Raw genomic sequence first — 13,424 nt, 5'->3', positions numbered from 1 at the left:
TCATCCCCTCCACCTGGACCCCACCTCAACTCAGCTTTCTGAATTGTAAGCAGGGCTATTCATATGAGTGGCGTTACTTGGATTAGGTGGGACTCAGTATATAAAAACAGAGAAGACAATGGCACCCCACTCCAGTACTCTTGCCTGGAAAATCCCATGGATGAAGGAGCCTGGTAGGCTGCGGTCCATGGGGTCGCTGAGAGTCAGACACGACTGAGTGACCTCACTTTCACTTTTCACTTTCATGCCTTGGAGAAGGAAATGGCAACCCACTCCAGTACTCTTGCTGGGATAATCCCAGGGTTGGCGGAGACTGGTGGGCTGCCATCTATGGGATCGCACGGAGTCAGACACGACTGAAGTGACTTAGCAGCAGCAGCAGCAGTAGTATATAAAAAAGCAAAAACAATCAAGATTATTCTTTGTCATCATTATCTTTTTTAAAACATTGTATGAACTATTTCGTTTCCATCCCCTGGGTTTATCACTCACTCTTAGAAAGTAAAATCTTTAATTTCACTGATTTAAATGTCTGGCCCAATGTAGTAGTTAAATTCTAAGTGTCATGCAACTGATCATTCCTGCCCTTGCCCAGCTCAGGTGGGTTTCTGATGGCTGCCTGCAGGGAGGGAGCAGAGTAGTGGGCTTCTGCTTTTTTCCTCCCACTCCCTGATTTTACTCTTTTACTCTTCAGTTCCAGTTCATATTCCTCATTCTTTATGGGTTAGGTCCAGAAGGAGTGGGGATTTCAAGGGGAAAGGGTTACTGTCTTAGGTTGAAGGTGTTGTCTGGCTTAAATGGATATTTATAGCTGCTTCTTTCTCTCCAGGGACTTTTATGGTTTTCTCTAGGGCTCCAGCTGGACATACTGTTGCTGTTCAATTGCTAGGTCATGTCCTACTCTTTGCAACCCCATGGACTGCAGCAAGCCAGGCTTCCCTGTCCTTCACTATCTCCTGTCTCTTCACTCAAACTCATGTCTGTTGAGTCAGTGATGCTGTCTAATCATCTCATCCTCTGCTGCCCTTTTTCTTTTTACCTTCAGTGTTGCCCAGCATCAGGGTCTTTTCCAATGAGTTGGCTCAACACATCAGATGGCCAAAGTGTCGGGGCTTTAGCTTCAGCATCAGTCCTTCCAATGAATATTCAGGGGTGATTTTCTTTAGGATTGATTGGTTTGAACTCTTTGCAGTCCAAGCAACTCTCAAAAGTCTTCTCCAGCAGCACAACTCAAAAGCATCAATTCTTCAGTGTTCAGCCTTCTTCATGGTTCTACTCTCACATCCATACATGACTACTGGAGAAAATCATAGCTTTGACTATATGGACCTTTGTTGGCAAAGTGATGTCTCTGGTTTTTAATACACTGTCTAGGTTCGTCATACCTTTCCTTCCAAGGACCAAGCACCTTTAAATTTCATGGTTACAGTTACCATCTGCAGTGATTTTGGAGCCCAAGAAAATAAAGTCTGTCACTGTTTCCACTTTTTCTCCTTCTATTTGCCATGAAGTGATGGGACTGGATGCCATGATCTTAGTTTTTTTGAATGTTGAGTTTTAAGCCAGCTATTTCACTCCCTTCTTTCACCCTCATCAAGAGGCCTTTAGTTCCTCTTCACTTTCGGCTATTAGAGTGACATCATCTGCATATCTGAGGTTGTTGATATTTGTCCCAGCAATCTTCCAGCTTGTGAGTCATCCAGTCCAGCATTTTGCATAATATACTCTGCATATAAGTTAAATAAGCAGAGTGACAATATACTACCTTGTATTCCTTTCCCAATTTTGAACCAGTCAATTGTTCCATGTCCAGTTCTAACTGTTGTATCTTGTCCTGCATACAGGTTTCTCAGGAGACAGGTAAGGTGGCCTGGTATTCCCATGTCTTTAAGAATTTTCTACATTTTGTGATCCGCACAGTCAAAGGCTTTAGCATAGTCAATGAAGCAGAAGTAGATGTTTTTCTGGAATTCTCTTGCTTTCTCTATAATCCAACAGATGTTGGCAATTTGATCTCTTGTTCCCCTGCTTTTTCTAAACCCAACTTGTACACCTGGAATTTCTTGGTTCACGTAGTACTGAAGCCTAGCTTGAAGGATTTTGAGCACAACCTTGCTAGCATGTGAAATGAGCACTATCGTGTGATAGTTTGAACATTCTTTGACATTGCTCTTCTTTGGGATTGGAATGAAAACTGACCTTTTCCAGTCCTGTGGCCACTGCTGACATACTGAGTACAGCACTTTAATGGCATTGTCTTACAGGATTTGAAATAGCTCAGTTGGAATTCCATCACCTCCATTAACTTTGTTCATAGTAATGCTTCCAAAGGCCCACTTGACTTCATACTCCAGGATGTCAGGCTCTAGGTAAATGACCACACCATAGTGGTTATCCAGGTCACTAAGATGTTTTTTTGTTTAGTTCTTCTATGTATTCTTGCCACCTCTTCTTAATCTCTTCTGCTTCTGTTAGGTCTTTACCATTTCTGTCCTTTATCATGCCTATCCTTGCATGAAATGTTCCCTGGATATCTTCAATTTTCTTGAAGAGATTTCTAGTCTTTCCACTATATTGTTTTCCTCTGTTTCTTTGCATTGTTCACTTAAGAAAGCCAGAAGGCTTTCTTATCTCTCCTTGCTATTCTCTGGAACTCTGTATTCACTTGAGTATATCTTTCCCTTTCTCCCTTGCCTTTTGCATCTCGTACGTCTTCAGCTATTTGTAAAGCCTCCTCAGACAACCACTTTACCTTCTTGCATTTCTTTTTCTTTGGGATGATTTTGATCACCACCTCCTGTACAATGTTATGAACCTTCTGTCCATAGTTTTTCAGGCACTCTGTCCACCAGATCTCAATATAGCTCATTGTAATTCCCAGGATTGATGCTTTTGAACTGTGGTGTTGGAGAAGACTCTTGAGAGTCCCTTGAACTGCAAGGAGATCCAACCAGTCCATTCTGAAGGAGATCAGCCCTAGGATTTCTTTGGAAGGAATGTTGCTAAAGCTGAAACTCCAGTACTTTGGCCACCTCATGCGAAGAGTTGACCCATTGGAAAAGAGTCTGATGCTGGGAGGGATTGAGGGCAGGAGGAGAAGGGGACGACAGAGGATGAGATGGCTGGATGGCATCACTGACTCGATGGACGTGAGTCTCAGTGAACTCCGGGGGTTGGTGATGGACAGGGAGGCCTGGCATGCTGCAATTCATGGGGTCTCAAAGAGTCAGACACGACTGAGCAACTGAACTGAATTCCCAGGAGGGCCAGAATTCACCCCATAGCTCTCAGGCATTGAGTCCACCCCACACTGACCCTATCAGAATCGTACCCTTCCCCTACAACCTCCCTCTCTGTGGTGGCAGAGTCTTGCTTAAGACTGCGCCAGGCTCACTTTTTCCCACAGGGTGCACATCTGTTCCATGGAAAACTCTCACATTCTTTGGCTGTCTCCATTAGTCAAAGTACCAATGCCTCCTGCTTACTCTCCAATAATCTCAGCCCAATAATCTCAGTACCTTGCCTCTAGATTTCTCAAGTGTGAGTCAGACATTTATCTTCTGTGACCCCACCCTCACCTGTGAAGCTGTCCTGGCTGCCTGCTCTCCTCTCACCAGGCTTGAAGGGAGGGGAGGAAGCGCCTGTGTTCTTTCTTCCATGGGGATGTGTTTGGGCGGAGAAACATTCCACCCTGCAGCAGGCTTCTCCAAAAACAATCTCTTTCATAGCTTCTTTGACTCAAAATTTCTTATATTGGCTCTGAGACATCACCTCTGGAAGTGCCGGTATAGGTAGTCAAGCATCCCACTTTGGAATGTGCAGGTACCTGGCACTATGGGTTTCATCTCAGAATTGATGTTTATCTGAAACTGAGCAGAAAACACTCCATTTCAGCATCCTGTTATGTATGTATTAATATATATAGGATGGGTATTTTACAACCCCTGCTCGTTGTGCTGTGTTGATATAGAGAAATTATATAAAACAATAATAGCAGATGTGTACATAGCACAGCATTTATTGTATGCCAGGTACTATTCTAAGCCAGGCATTGTTTAGGTTTTTTTTAAATCAATATTCATGTATTTATTAAGAGGTACAAAATATATGCGGTTAATGTTATTATTTTCATTTGCAAACAGAAGGTTATCTGCCATCGGACTGCTCACCTCAAGGCTTCTGCAGGTATGGAATTCTCTACCCACTGGACAGGAGTATGGAGTAGGAACCCCAGTTGATAGCTTGTTTATTACAAAAGAAAAGGAAATAATCAGCACAGTCAAGTTTCTTAGTCTTAAGGATTGTTGGATTTTGTCCTTGAAAGAGTCAGGATCTTCTGGACTCCTGGGTCCTCGAATGTTCTTCCAGTCATCAAAAGTGGAGTCCTTTATTTTCTCATTCTCTGATTCTAATGACCATTCATTCATTTTTAGTTTTTTTCTTTTTCCAGTTCAAAGTCAGTTTTTTGTGAAAGGATATATCTCAGGAACATCCAGATGGAAGAGATGCAGAGGGCAAGGGAGCGAGGCAGACCTGGCATGAATTTCAGCCAGCTCTGCTTGCAGTGTGACTTGGAGAAGTTATTCTTACCTCTAGTTTCTTCTAGAAAATGAGGATAATGAATCTGGCTTTTTGCATTCACACATCCAGTGGGGTTGTGTCCTCCTCATTTCTTCTCTACTCTCCTTCCACCATGCTAGCTGAAGACAGAGTCTCTTCACATTAGGTGCTCCAGTTGGTTTAAGATCCTCCCAGCTGCAGTCCATGGGGTCGCTAAGAGTCGGGCACGACTGAGCGACTTCACTTTCACTTTTCACTTTCATGCATTGGAGAAGGAAATGGCAACCCACTCCAGTGTTCTTGCCTGGAGAATTCCAGGGATGGGGGAGCCTGGTGAGCTGCCGTCTATGGGGTAACACAGAGTCGGACATGACTGAGGCAACTTAGCAGCAGTAGCAGCAGCAGCAGCAGCAGCATGAAGATATTAAGCCCTGCTCTAGCTTAGCAAGCAATGGGAGATAGCATTTCTGCACTATTTAACATGTGGTCCTTTCTTTAAAGGGCTTCTCTGATGGCTCAGGGGTAAAAATCTGCCAGCAATGAAGGAGACTAGGATTGGATCCCTAGGTAGGGAGGATTCCCTGAAGAAGGAAATGGCAACCCACTCCAGTATTCTTGCCTGAAAAATCCCCTGGACAGAGGAGCCTGGTGGGCTACAGTTCATGGGATTGCAAAGGGTCAGACACTACTGAACACCCACATGATCATCTTTCTTTAAGGAAGTGGAGAAGGTCCTACAAAGATATTTCTCTATTTCTGGTCAAATGCAGGCCTTGATTTAAGTTTCTCAGTTGTCTGTCCTTCTTTAAAGGCCACATTTTCATGAGCAGCAGAGCTTTATGCGAGGATTCTAGCAGGATGTGAAAAGTTCTTCCAGCAGCCTGTCTGTTCAGCAAGACTGTACACAAGGGTCCATGTGGTCCTGGGGACCTTTGGAAGAGGGGTTGTCTGGTTCTAATTTACCCATATCCTTGCCAAAATGATTGTCATTGTTTTGATTGTATCTATCCTACTGGGTGTGAAATAGTATCTTATGGATTTGATTTATGTTTGTCTAATGACTAATGATGTTGAGAATCTTTTCATGTGCTTACTGTCCATTTCTATATCTTCTCTAGAGAAATGTCTATTCAAGTCCTTTGCCCATTTAAAAATTGGATTATTTGTATTTTTTGCTGGGTACTAAACCCCCATATGTGGTTTATAAGATAAGTGATTTGCAAACATTTCCTTTCATTCTGTCAGCTATCTTTTCCCTTTCTTGCTAGTATTCTTAGAAGAACAAAAGTTATTATTTTTGTTTAAGTCCAATTATCTCTATATATTTTTGGTACTTTACATGTTATTAGAAACCACTGCCAAATTTAAAGTCATGAAGATTTACACCTATGTTTTTGACAAAGAGTTTTATTAGTTTTCGCTCTTACATTTAGGTCTTTGATCAATTTTGAGCCATTTTTTTATATCCAGGGTAAGATGGAGTCATCATCCCTTTTTTTTGCTGGAAATATAATTTATTTTCTCAGTGGGTGGATATCAGGAAAGACAATTGCAGAACTGATTGCCAGGACTTAAAGGAAAGTATAAAACTTGAAAAGCCTGGGCTGCAGTGCTTCCAATTAGGGCCAGGCAAAAATAGTGTGGGCCACAGGAGGGCCTGGCTGACCGTGTGACCAAGCTAGGATTGCTCACTGCAACCTGGCATTTATCAGGAGGATCATGGCATGAAAAGAAACTTGGCTGCTACAATGGAAGTGAAAGTTCAGCTTAGACGAGTTCTGTCACTTGGACAGAGTAAAGTTGTGAAGAGAATAATGACAAGTCACCAGCTAGTGACTCTTTATCAGCCAGTGGAATTAGAGCTTGACTCGTACGTCTGCAGTACTCCATGCTGGTCTTTACAGTGATGAGGCCTCCAGCTCCTCCTTTTCTTAATCTGCTCTACACCTCCTTCAGAAACAGCAGGAGGCAGAAGCCAGGCTTACTCTTGCCCCACAGATTCCTTTTCTTTCTTGGCTGGGGATGCCATATTGGGCCCTCCGGTTTCCTCCCCAGCATTCTGCACCCTGATCTGGGTGTGACTTTGGCCTCTTGGCTTCCTGATTGTTGTTGTTCAGTCACTCAATCCTGTCTCTTAGTGAACCATGGACTGCAGCACACCAGGCTTCCCTGTCCTTCACCATCTCCTGAAGTTTGCTGAAATTCATGTCCACTGAGTCGGTGATGGCATCCAACCATCTATTCTCTGTCATCCCCTTCTCCTCTTGCCTTTGGTCTTTCCCAGCATCAGGGTCTTTTCCAGTGAGTCAGCTTTTCGCATCAGGTGGCCGAAGTATTGGAGCTTCAGCTTTAGCATCAGTCCTTCTAATGAACATTCAAGACTGATGTCCTTTAGGATTGACTGGTTTGATCTCCTTGCTGTCTAAAGGACTCTCAAGAGCCTTCTCCAAAAACACAGTTCAAAGGCATCAGTTCTTCAGCACTCAGCTTTTTTTATTGTCCAACTCTCACATCCATACATGACTACTGGAAAAACCATAGCTTTTAACTATATAGACCTTTGTCAGCAAAATGATATCTCTGCTTTTTAATATGCTGTCTAGGTTTGTCATAGCTTTTCTTCCAAGGAGCAAGCATCTTTTATTTTCATGGCTGCAGTCACCATCCACAGTGATTTTGGAGCCCAAGAAAATAAAGTCTCTCACTATTTCCATTGTTTCCCCATCTATTTGCTACAAAGTGATGGGACCAGATACCATGATCTTAGTTTTTTGAAGGTTGAGTTTTAAGCCAGCTTTTTCACTCTCCTCTTTCACTTTCATCAAGGGGTTCTTTAGTTCCTCTTTGCTTTCTGCCATAAGGGTGGTGTCATCTGCCTATCTGAGGTTTTTGATATTTCTCCTGGCAATCTTGATTCAAGCTTGTGAGTCATCCAGCCTGGCATTTTACATGATGTACTCTGCATATAAGTTAAAAAAGCAGGGTGACAATATACAGCCTTGATGTACTCCTTTCCCTATTTGGAACCAGTCTGTTGTTCCATGTCTGGTTCTAACTGCTGCTTATTGGCCTGCATACAGGTTTCACAGGAGGCAGGTAAAGTGGTCTGGTATTCCCATCTCTTTAAGAATTTTTCACAGTTTGTTGTTATCTACCCTTATGGCAGAAAATGAAGAGGAACTAAAAAGCCTCTTGATGAAAATGAAAGAGGAGATTGAAAAAGTTGACTTAAAGCTCAACATTCAGAAAACGAAGATCATGGCATCTGGTCCCATCACTTCATGGGAAATAGATGGTGAAACAGTGGAAACAGTGTCAGACTTTATTTTTGGGGGCTCCAAAATCACTGCAGATGGTGATTGTGGCCATGAAATTAAAAGATGCTTACTCCTTGGAAGGAAAGTTATGACAAACCTAGATAGCATATTGAAAAGCAGAGACATTACTTTGCTAACAAAGGTCTCTCTAGTCAAGGCTATGGTTTTTCCAGTGGTCATGTACGGATGTGAAAGTTGGACTGTGAAGAAAGCTGAGTGCCGAAGAATTGATGCTTTTGAACTGTGGCGTTGGAGAAGACTCTTGAGAATCCCTTGAACTGCAAGGGATCCAACTAGTCCATTCTAAAGGAGATCAGTCTTGGGTGTTCTTTGGAAGGACTGATGCTAAAGCTGAAACTCCAATACTTTGGCCACCTCATGCAAAGAGTTGACTCATTGGAAAAAACTCTGATGCTGGGAGGGATTGGGGGCAGGAGGAGAAGGGGATGACAGAGGATGAGATGGCTGGATGGCATCACTGACTCGATGGATGTGAGTTTGAGTGAACTCTGGGAGTTAGAGATGGACAGGGAGGCCTGGCGTGCTGCAGTTCATGGGGTTGCAAAGAGTCAGACACGACTGAGTGACTGAACTGAATTGAACACAGTCAAAGGCTTTAGTGTAGTCAATGAAGCAGAGGTAGATGTTTTTCTGGAATTCTCTAGCTTCTTCTGTGAACCAATGGATATTGGCAATTTGATCTCTGATTCCTCTGCCTTTTCTAAATCCAGCTTATACATCTGGAATTTCTCAGTTCACATACTGCTGAAGCCTAGCTTGAAGGATTTTGAGCATTGCTTTGCTAGCATGTGAAATAAGTGCAATTGTGTGGTTGTTTGAACATTCTTTGGCATTGTCCTTTTTTGGGATTGGAATGAAAACCAACCTTTTCCAGTTCTGTGGCCACTGCTGAGTTTTCCAAATTTGCTGACATATTGAGTGCAGCACTTTGACAGCAACATCTTTTAGTGTAGTTCTTCTGTGTGTTCTTGCCACCTCTTCTTCATCTCTTCTGCTTCTGTTAGGTCCATAGCATTTCTGTACTTTACTGTGCCCATCTTTGCATGCAGTGTTCCCTTGGTATCTCTAATTTTCTTGAAGAGATCTCTAGTCTTTCCCATTATATTGTTTTCCTCTATTTCTTTGCATTGTTCACTTAAAAAGGCTTTCTTGTCTCTCCTTGCTATTCTCTGAGACTCTACATTCAGGTGGATATATCTTTCCTTTTCTTCTTTGCAGTTCGCTCCTCTTCCTTTCAGGCTTCCCTGATAGTTCACCGCTGGTTAGGAAGATCCCCTGGAGAAGGGATAGGCTACCCACTCCAGTGTTCTTGGGCTTCCCTTGTGATTCAGCTGGTAAAGAATCCACCTGCAATGTGGGAGACCTGGATTCGATCCCTGGGTTGGAAAGATCCCCTGGAGAAGGGAAAAGCTACCCGCTCTAGTATTCTGGCCTGGAGAATTCCATGGACTTTATGGTCCATGAGGTCGCAAAGAGTCTGACATGACTAAACCACTTTCACTTGTCTCTTCTTTTCTCAGCTATTTGGACGGCCTCCTCCAACACCCATTTTGACTTTTTTGCATTTCTTCTTCTTGGGGATGGTTTTGATCACTGCCTCATGTACAGTGTTGCAAACCTCTGTCCATAGTTCTTCAGGCACACTGTCTACCACGTCTAATCCCTTGAATATATTTGTCACTTCCACTGTATTGGGCTTTCCTGGTGACTCAGTCAGTAAAGAATATGCCTGTAATGCTGGATACCTGGAATGGATCCCTGGGTTGGGATGATCCCCTGGAGGAGGGCATGGCAACCCACTCCAGTGTTCTGCCTAGAGAATCCCTATGGACAGAGAAGCCTGGTGGACTATAGTCCATGGGGTCGCAAAGAGTCAGACACAACTGAATGACTAAGCACAGTTGTGTAACTGTAAGGGATTTGATTTAGGTCATACCTGAATGGCCTAGTGGTTTTCCTTATGTTCTTCAATTTAAGTCTGAATTTTTCAATAAGGAGTTCATGATCTGAGCCACAGTCAGCTCCCAGTCTTGGTTTTGCTGCTTGTGTAGAGCTTCTCAATCTTCTGCTACAAATAATATAATCAATCTGATTTTGGTATTGACCAGCTAGTGATGTCCATGTGTAGAGTTGTCTCTTGTGTTGTTGGAAGAGGGTGTTTGCTATGACCAGCTCATTTTCTTGGCAAAATTCTGTTATCCCCTGCCCTGTTGCATTAGCTACTCCAAGGCCAAACTTACCTGTTACTCTAGGTATCTCTTGACTTCCTACTTTTGCATTCCAGTCCTCTATGATGAAAGGGACATCTTTTTTTGGTGTTAGTTCTAGAAAGTCTTATAGGTCTTCATAGAACCATGCAACTTCTTTGGCATTAGTGGTTGGGGCATAGACTTGGATTACTGTGATACTGAATGGTTTGCCTTGGAAATTAATTGAGATCATTCTGTTGTTTTTGAGATTGCGCCCAAGTATTGCATTTCAGGCTTTTGTCAACTATGAGGGCTACTCCATTTCTTTTAAGGGATTCTTGCCCACAATATAGATATAATGGTCACCTGAATTAGATTTGCCATTCCTATCCATTTTAGTTTACTGATTCCTAAAATGTCAATGTTCACTCTTGCCATCTCCTGTTTGACCACTTCCAATTTACCTTGGTCCCATCACTTCATGGCAAATAGATGAGGAAACAATGGAAACAGTGAGAGACTTTGTTTTCTTGGGCTCCAAAATCACTGCAGATGGTGACTGCAGCCATGAAATTAAATGTTTGCTTCTTGGAATAAAAGTTATGACAAACCTAGACAGCATATTAAAAAGCAGAGATATTAGTTTGCCAACAAAGATCCATATAGTCAAGACTGTGGTTTTTCCAGTAGTCATGTATGAATGTGAGAGTTAGACCATTAAAAAAGCTGAGCATTGAAGAATTGATGCTTTTGAACTGTGGTGTTGGAGAAGACTCTTGAGAGTCCCTTTGGCTGCAAGGAGATCAAACCAGTCAATCCTAAAGGAAATCAGTCCTAAATAGTCATTGAAAGGACTGAAGCTGAAGCTCCAGTACTTTGACCACCTGATTCAAAGAGCTGACTCATTTGAAAAGACCCTGATGCTGGGAAAGATTGAAGGCAGGAGGAGAAGGGGATGACAGAGGATAAGCTGGTTGGATGGTATCACCAACTTGATGGACATGAGTTTGAGCAAACTCCAGGAGTTGGTGGACACAGAACCCTGGCCTGCTGCTATCCATAGAGTCACAAAGACTCGGACATGACTGAGCAACTGAACTGAATTTACCTTGATTCATGGACCTAACATTCCAATTTCCTATGCAATATGGTTCTTTACAGCATCAGACTTTACTTTCACCACCATATACAGCCACAACCTGGCGTTTTTTCCGCTTTGGCTCAGCTTCTTCATTCCTTCTTGAGCTATTTCTCCACTCTTCTCCAGTAGCATTTTGGATGCCTACTGACCTGGGGGGTTCATCTTTCAGTGTCATATCTTTTTGCCCTTTCATATAGTTCATGGGGTTCTCAAAGCAAGAATGCTGAAGTGTTTTGCTATTCTCTTTTCCAGTGGACCACACTCATTCAGAACTCTCCACCATGACCCATCCATCTTGGGTGAACCTACCTGGCATGGCTCATATTTTATTGAGTTAGGTAAAGTTGTGGTCCTTGTGATCAGATTGGTTAGTTTTCTGTGACTGTGTTTTTCATTCTCTCTACCCTCTGATGGATGAGCATAAGAGGCTTGTGCAAGCTTCCTGATGGGAGGGACTGGGTGTGGGGAAAACTTGGTCTTCCAAGTTTTCAGTTCAGTTCAGCTCAGTTCAGTTTCTCAGTCATGTCTGACTCTTTGTGACTCAGTGGACTGCACGCTAGGCTTCCCTGTCCATCACCAACTCCCAGAGCTTACTCAAACTCATGTCCATCAAGTCGGTGATGCCATCCAACCATCTCATCCTCTGTCATCCCCTTCTCCTCCTGCCTTCAATCTTTCCCAGCATCAGTGTCTTTTCTAATCAGTCAGTTCTTTGCATCAGGTGGCCAAAGTATTGGAGTTTCAGCTTTAGCATCAGTCCTTCCAATGAATATTCAGAACTGATTTCCTTTAGGATTGACTGGTTGGATCTCCTTGCAGTCCAAGGGTCTCTCAAGAGTATTCTCCAGTACCACAGTTCAAAAGCATCAATTCTTCGGTGCTCAGCTTTCTTTATAGTCCAACTCTCACCTTGGCCATGTTCAGTAAATCTTTAATCCAATTTTCTGCTCATGGGTGGGGCTGTGTTCCCTCCCTGTAGTTTGGCCTGAGGCCAAACTATGATAGGGGCAATGGTGGTAATGGCAACCTCCTTCAAAAGGACTTATGCCAGCACGCTGGCCTGCCAGGACTGTTGTAGTCAGTGCCCCTGACCCTGAGGCAGGCCAGTGTCAATCCATGCCTCCACCAGAAACTCCCTATCACACACAGGCAAGTCTGGCTCAGTTTCTTACGGGGTCATTGCTCCTTTCTCCTGGGTCCTGGTACCTACAAGATTTTGTTTGTGTCCTTGAAGAGTCTCTGTTTCCCCAGTCCTGTGGAAGTTCTATAATCAAATCCTGCTGACCTTGAAAGTCAGGTTCCCTGGGGATACTCGGTCCCTTGCCTGACCCCAGGTTGGGAAGTTTGTTGTGAGGCCTAGAACTTTCACAGCAGTGTGAGAACATCTTTGGTATCATTGTTCTCCAGTTTGTGAGCTGCCCTCCTGATGGCTCTACAGTGGAGCTAATGGCAACCTTCTTCAAGAGGACTTATGCCACACAGCGCCTCCCAGGACTGCGGGAGCCAGAGCTCCTATCCTTGCAGTAGGCCACTGCTGACTCATGCCTCCACAGGAGACCCTCAAACACTCAAAGGCAGATCTGGCTCCATCTCTTGTGGAAGGGTCACTGCTCCTTTCCCTGGTCCTGGTGCACACAGGGTTTTGTTGGTGCCCTATAAGCGTCTCTGGCGGGTATGAGGTTTGATTTTAAATGCAGTTGCACCCCTCTCACTGTCTTGTTGTGGCTTCTCCTTTGCCCTTGTTGTGGGTATCTTTTTCTGATGGGTTCCAACATTCTCCTATTGATGGTTGTTCAGCAGCTAGTTGCAATTTTGGTGTTCTCGAAGGAAAAGATAAGTGCATGTCCTTCTACTCCACCACCAGGAAGTGGCTTCTTGATGGGCTCAGTCCAGGGGGAAACCAGGAGATCAGAGGGAGGGAGGGATCATTTACACTGCAGGCTCTTCTCAATGCCCTACTGAGCACAGTCCTCCACTCTGCCTATCCTGCGATTTGCTCTATGTGCCCTTCAGACCAGTTAGCAGCTCCGGAGCATGACCCCTGGGGCCTCTCCATGCCCTGTGCACACCCTTATCCAGTTGTTAGACTCTCTTCGAATCCTCCCACTCTTCCTGTATTTGCTTACACCTGGTTGATACACCTTCTCTCCCAGTCAGCCATGTACGCACTGACAGGCCTGAGTCAAGCCTTTCACT

General features: G+C 43.8%; 1 protein-coding gene across 1 annotated transcript in view; it reads left to right on the top strand.

Annotated features, from left to right (window-relative positions):
* The window catches only part of CRYBG1 (crystallin beta-gamma domain containing 1), a 238,736-nt gene that overhangs the window by 141,929 nt on the left and 83,383 nt on the right, over positions 1 to 13,424 (top strand). The window lies entirely within an intron of this gene.

This window comes from Bos taurus, chromosome 9 (assembly GCF_002263795.3).
Source record: "Bos taurus isolate L1 Dominette 01449 registration number 42190680 breed Hereford chromosome 9, ARS-UCD2.0, whole genome shotgun sequence".
In the NCBI taxonomy this organism is placed as follows: domain Eukaryota; kingdom Metazoa; phylum Chordata; class Mammalia; order Artiodactyla; family Bovidae; genus Bos; species Bos taurus.
Note: the sequence above shows the minus strand (reverse complement) of the source record. Positions and strands in the feature narration are given on the sequence as shown.